Raw genomic sequence first — 6,980 nt, 5'->3', positions numbered from 1 at the left:
CCAGCGGGAATTCCTAATGCTGGCCACCTTGCCTTCTACTGCGCCATCTTCCCGGGGCACAGGTGGTGGATCAACAGCTGTGGGACATCGGAGATAACACGAAGGGGTGTCAGGGACCAAGAGGGAATGGTGGAAGACTGGATGAATTTGCATGGAGCACGGTAGAGTCAGTCGATAGGCTATGGGGTTGATGACCACCTCGATGGGAAATGGGCCAATGAACCGATGGTCCAGCTTCTTTATTGGGCGGTCGACCTGAAGATGTTTTGTGGATAACCACACATGGTCTCCTACAGCCAGTGGAGGTGTTGCCTGTCGAGAGCGATCTGCGAACCGCTTGTAATCTTCCTTGGCCTGTATCAATTGCTGCCGAACTAACTGCTGAACTGAGTGAAGTTCCGAAAGGAATTCCCGGGTCTTGGTAACAGGAGAATCTAATAGTGTCAAAGGGAAGAACCGTGGATGGTACCCCACATTAGCATAAAATGGTGTCATTTGGGTGGAGGTGTGCTGGGAGTTGTTGAATGCAAACTCCGCCAGAGGGAGATAATCAGTCCAGTTGTTCTGCCATTGGTTTACAAAACAACACAAGTATTGTTTGAGAATGCCAATGACCTTCTCTGTCCCCCCATCAGTCTCTGGATGATGCGCCGATGACAAGCACACCTGCACCTGTAACACAGTCATCAGACTTTTCCAAAATTGGGCTGTAAATTGTACGCCACGGTCAGAAATTACCCTGTCTGGCAGACCATGGAGACGAAAAACATGCTGCAAGAACAAACTGGCAGTTGTATGGGCTGTTGGCAATTTATGACACAGAATGAAGCCATTTTTGTCAACATGTCGACCACCACCAATACAGTTGTAAATCCAGAGGACGGCGGTAAATGAGTCAAGAAATCCATGGAAATCGCTCCCCATGGTCTTTCTGGAGTCGGCAGAGGTTGGAGGAGACCAGGAGGCGCACCCGTCATGGTTTTTGCTTACCTGCACGGTACACAGGATGTGACAAAGGCGTGGACATCATGCCGTACTCAAGGCCACCAAAAAGTCCGCGTTACAAGATGGAGGGTCTTAAAAAACCCAAAATGGCCGGCTGCAGGGTTGTCATGACACTGAGTCATAATAAGGGCTCAAAGTGGCCCCGTGGGTAGGTACAACTGGCCCCGATGCTTGAGTAAACCCTCCTCCAAAGTCCATGGGGATTCGGGTCCAATCTCCCCCATCCTCTGCTGCGACCAAGCGTCTAGGCACTGTGCCTCTTGCACCTGAGTCTGCAAGTCCACCGGTTCTTGGACTGTGGCCAGGGATTCTGCTGGCAGCACCATCTGTGGAGGAAGGGGGTCCTCGGGGCAAAGGTACTCGGGTTTGCGGGACAGGGCATCCACCCTCCGATTGTGACCACTGGGGGATATAGGTCACAGAAAAGTTGAACCGGGCAAAAAACAATGACCACTGGATCTGCCGCTAGTTCAACTTTCTTGCCATTGACAAATGTTCTAAATTCTGATGCTCCATCTGGACCTCCACCTTGTGTCTGGCCCCATTGAGATGATGTTGCGCAGCCTTGATAGCCAGCAACTCTTTTTCCCAGATGGTGTAATTGCGTTCGGAAGGAATGAGTTTCCGGGAATAATAAGCACAGGGAAAAAGAGTGGCGCTATCCACTGGGGCTTGCAACAACAACACCCCAATAGCCACGTTGGACGCATCCGTCTCCACCACAAAAGGATGATGTGGATCAGGGTGCCTCAGGAAGGGTTCTGCGACGAAAGCATTCTTGAGGGCCTCAAAAGCCTGTTGCTGCGGGGCCCTCCACTGGAACGGGACCTTCTTTCGAAGGAGCTGGGTTATGGGACCCATCAGCTTGGCAAAAGCTGAGATGAAGGTCTGGTAATAGTTAGCGAACCCCAATATGTGTTGAATATCCTTCACGCCACGAGGGGGTTCACAAACTACATAAGGCCTCCACCTTACATGGATCCATGGCGATGCCTTTGGGAGAGATGATGTGCCCAAGGAACTCAATGGAAGTCTGGAAGAAGAAACATTTCTCCAGCTTCGCATAAAGTTGGTGCTTCTCAAAGGCGTTGCAAGACCAGATGAATGTGTTGAAGGTGGCTGTCCCTGGACCCGGAATAGATCAGAATATCACCCAGGTACACCACCATGAACCGATCTAACATATCCCGAAACACGTCATTCATCAGGTGCTGGAAGACTGCGGGGGCGTTGGTCAACTCAAACGGCATCACAGTGTACTCAAAATGGCCGTATCGGGTGCCAAATGCCATCTTCCATTCGTCCCCCTCCCACATCCACACCAGGTTGTAGGCCCCTTGAAGATCAAGCTTGGTGAAGATAGTGGCCTCCCTCAACCTCTCTAACAACTCCGGAATGAGTGGCAAGGGGTAGCTATTACACACCGTGATGGCATTTAACCGGCAGTAATCACAGCACAAATGTAAGTCTCCCGTCTTCTTCTTGACAAAGAGGACTGGGGCTGAGAGAGGGGACGACGAAGGCCAGATGAACCCTAGAGCTAAGTTTTTGTTCAAAAAGTCCTGTAGTGCGGCCAGCTCGGGCTCGGACATTGAGTACAATCATCCCTTTGGCAGTAGTACATTGGGCAGAAGGTCCACTGGGCAATCATAGGGCCGATGCAGGGGTAACCGGTCCGCCTCCTTCTCACTGAATACATCCATGAAGTCTGTCAGTTCAGGAGGTATGGAGACGGCAGAGGTGGTGATGTCCTGGCCAGCACAGGTGTGGCGGAAATGGTCCACGCACTGCAGACTTGGAAAAGAAATGGTGTTCCACGACCATGCCACCTGAGGATCATGAATCCTAAGCCAAGCCATGCCGAGGACTAATGGGAAATGGAGGTCCGCGGTGATATAAAAGTGGATCGTCTCCTCATGTTCTCCAATGACTAGGCACAAAGGCTGGGTGGTGAATTTAATGGGTCCTGCAATAAGTTCCCGCCCATCAATAGTCTCAACCCTCATCGGAGTTTCTACCGGAATCAAGGGGACATCAAAATGGGCCACAAAGGCCTGGTCCATAAAGTTAGTCGTGGCCCCTGAGTCCACCAGCACATTCGCTGGAATCCCTTCCAACTGGTTAGCCAAGAAAACCCGAGTGTCCAAAATCAGATGCCAAGGGGGCCCAGAGTCAACCTCTGCTAATTCAGGCGGGTGTTTGATACGTGCCCGGCCTAGGGTTTCCCCCCAGGTCGAGCCTGCCCCATTTTCCGACTGATCACACTGAGATGCCTAGTGCTGCATAACAGAGTAAGCTCCTGTTACTTGTCTCAGCTTCTGCCAACCTAGCAGTTCGAAAGCACATAAAAATGTAAGTAGAAAAATAGGGACCCTTAATTCCCCTAAAGTCAAATTGCATGCCCTTGTTTCTCAGGCATTATCTAGCATGTCAGCTACAAAAATAAACCTTTCTCAGCAGAACCCAAAATGCTTTTGAAGGGGGCATATTTAAAATATCGAGAAAAGCGCATATGTGAATTACTTAATGATTAAGACGTGATAGTAAATGAAAATGTGATAAGTATTAGTTAGTACTGACTATTAGGACTTATCAATTTCGATACCAATGTAAGAGGAATGTGTTATTTACATACTATTGTTTTTGTATTTTTAAAAATTTGTATGTTTTTAATACTTGTAAATAAAGTTTACTTTAAAAAATAAAAATAAAATATCACACTGCTTCACTCCCTTGATGCATGATGTCTCTGTGGCATTCATATTCATGCTACTATCTACAAATATTTATTCACTCCCTAAGAACTATTTAGCCTACTTTTAATTCCGGTATGGAATAAAGCCTGAATGGCAAATATATAAAAGGTTTACTGTATAAAGGAGGGACAGCGGCCTTATTCAAACTAGAACCATGGAATTGTAACTACAGTGAAGAAGTCGGGGTAAGATAATACAAGAAATTGCCAGACAGTAAGAAGAAGCTGCCTCATGAATTGGCACCATTCCATTCATTGGAGGTCTTCAAAGAGAGGTTGAAAATGCTTTAGCAAATCATGCACTGGACAAGTGTTGAAAGAAGTTAGGGAGTGTTGAGGTAATTCCCCATTAGGAGAATGAGCGCATACAGGGAGACGCATTTGAGAGTAGTGTTGGAATAATACACACACAGTACACAGATACACTGTACAGTAAATGTAGGTTTTTACTTCAAGAAAGGTTTAAGCAAAGTCCAAAATAAGCATTCCAAAGTCATTCACAGGTAAATCAGTCAGTTTTTCAATCCAGGGATAATCCAAATATCAAAGTCCAGTGTCAAAAAACAGTTCAGTATCACACTTACATTAAATCCAGTAATATCAGTTAATTAGAAGAAATGGAGCAACGGCAATACTTTTCAACAGAAGGAAACAGAGATACTCACTCAGATATACTCTCTTCTGAGACTAAGACTAAACAGCCCAGGTTTCTGGCTCCATCTTATGGCCATTTGAGAAACCACACCTAATTGCAGTTTTTAGCATGCTCTTAAAGAGACAGTATTAAAATGTCTATCCTGGTTTATATATTTCTAACCCAAATACCTGTTAGGTGACTTATATTCCTAACAGGGAGAAAGAAAACTAGTAGCAAATTGAGCTGCATTCCTAATGATCACTCACACATGGAAGTTTTGCCTTGAGGGAATGATGTTGAAAGTGTAGAGTGGATTTAGAGCTTTCCTTGCAGAGATGACTCCTCCAAAGACATAATCACCTGGCTTGAAATGATTGCTCCACTCTGATGGCTATCGTTGTGAAGTCAAGAGGCATTTTGCCTTCAGCATCCTCCAAGAAATTGGGTGAAGGAGAAGCAATAAAAAGTGTAGAATCATTGTTTGCATTACTGGCATAGCTAGTTGCTCACTTGTTCTGCAGAATCAATTAGGGAAAAGATTAGAAGCAGTCTATGTCTTTAGCAGCTTTCCTGATGCAAGGGGAACCAATACGTCTTTATTTATGAAGGATATCTTCAGGAAGGAATCCTCCTCACGTCTCCTGTCCTCAACTCCAGTTCTCAGTGATGCAAGAGGCATTTATGTTGTTGTCCTTCAGATTTGAGAGCAAGTTGTATTGTGTTCTTTTGTGTTCTGATATATATCTCAAAGCCAGCCTTGGAGAAACATCCCTGGAGAGTTGTTCAGAAGATAAACAAGAATCTCCTTATTCGAAAAATTATAAGGAGAAGAAAACTACAATCTTCTTCCAAACTGACTCCCTAGAGGCACATGGAGGGAGACATGAGATGTTCAAACTAACCAGAAGGCCCAGTGAAGGGAGACCAGAGTTTAGGATATCATGCCAGATATATGGTGTGAATTCTGCTTTTGAAGATATTAAATAAAGTTATGAGTTTCAAAAGCATATAATAGGGGCGACACATGGTGGTAAAAGTATTCCCCTAAGGAGTGTCAGATCTTCATCTTTTACTCTTTGCTAGTATACTGTCATAAATTGTGGGTGGGGAGGAGGAGGAAGGAAATGGAAGATAGAGAAGGAAGATGAGAGGGAAGGAGGGTGATAGCTCTGATGGAAACCAGAGATGTGAGAACTGACATATACTAGTCTTCAAGGACACCTGGCTTGGGAACAGGATGTGAAACTGCTTTGTGGCACCAACCATCCAAGCCATGCCCTAAATATACTGAAAGCGTGAGAAATAGCTAGAGCTGGTTTTAAATGATGTACTCAATAAAACCATTCTTTGAGAAAGTGGCAAGTCTCGGAGTGCTAAATTGGTTGGATTCATTAGTTAGAACCTCCAGATCTAGCTTTCCCTTTCACTGCAACCTCTTAACCTTAGTAAAAAAAAACCCTTATCATTTCAAGCAAATGGGATAAAGGTAGTGGTGGTATGCTACTGGTTTGGCCTGGTTTGACAGAACCGGTAGTAAGGAAAATGCCTCCAACAATCAGCTGAGAGGAGGAACAAAAGCATGGGATGATTAGCTGAGAGGAGAAAGAAGAGAAAAGCACAGGATCGGCCCTCTCATTGCTCCTGCGCTTTTCTCCTCTTTCTCCTCTCAGCTGATTGGAACTGCAGGACTCAGCTGGTGTGGGGAAAGCTGCACATGTGTTAGGTGCACATGTGCACAATCACTGAACAGGTAGGATCCCACTGCTGAATCAAGGGTGCTGTCAGGATTCCAGCAGTTGCCCCCATTTAAATCATGAGTCTCAAGCCAATTCCAAAACTTCAAAATGATTTATTGGGAGTTAAAATGTCCAGCACTGCCTGGGTGTAGCTGACTCTGAGACACATAATTCATTGTCACCCTTGACCCTGGTTTCCCCTTCACACCCTGGGTATATCGTAATTCATATTCTCCAATGGGGCACATCCATATCCAAGAGTCATCAATCATGCTCTCCAGTTAGAATTTTGAATGGCAGAAACTTGTCATCTTTGAAAACATTTATGGAATGCACTTTCGGTTTGCAAGCTGCCACCCTGCTCCCTCCTCCCTTTCTGTTGGCAACTCTAAAAAGACCATAGAAATATTTTATGAGTTGACAGGTCTTTCTTTCCTAGGTCCTGATCTCTGCAGATTCAATAAGGGCAGAGAAATAATAATATTTTGTCACTCCTTCCAGCACAATGTAGGCCTTAATAGCAGTTCTAAGTCATATCCAGTCGGAGGCATCCTTCATTTTCCTCCAGGGGCATTCTAGGCATTTCTTAATCCAAGAGTCCCCAACCTCCAATCTGTGGACCAACATGGGTCTGCAGCATGTCAGAAACCAGGCCATGGAAACAAGTAAAGCCCCATTTGCGGGATACAGGCAGCATGTGAAACCATACTGTCTCTGGTCTGCAGAAAAGCTTCACCCCATGAAACCAGTCCTTGGTGCCCAAAAGGTTGTGAGCCACTGTTTCAATGCTTTCCAAAATCTGCAACTCATCCATGAACCACGGGGAGCACCAGGAGTGATGGGTAAA

At 45.6% G+C, this 6,980-nt stretch overlaps 1 pseudogene; it reads right to left on the bottom strand.

Annotated features, from left to right (window-relative positions):
• Positions 1-971: 971 nt before the first annotated feature.
• On the bottom strand, positions 972-2,196 carry LOC148128501 (uncharacterized; annotated as a pseudogene).
• Positions 2,197-6,980: the final 4,784 nt, after the last annotated feature.

Source organism: Notechis scutatus, unplaced genomic scaffold (assembly GCF_049901735.1).
Source record: "Notechis scutatus isolate UNSWTSFEM ecotype Mainland unplaced genomic scaffold, rNotScu1.2 NSCUSCF38, whole genome shotgun sequence".
NCBI lineage: Eukaryota > Metazoa > Chordata > Lepidosauria > Squamata > Elapidae > Notechis > Notechis scutatus.
The sequence above is the reverse complement of the archived record's forward strand: the minus strand, read 5'-3'. Positions and strand labels throughout refer to the sequence as shown.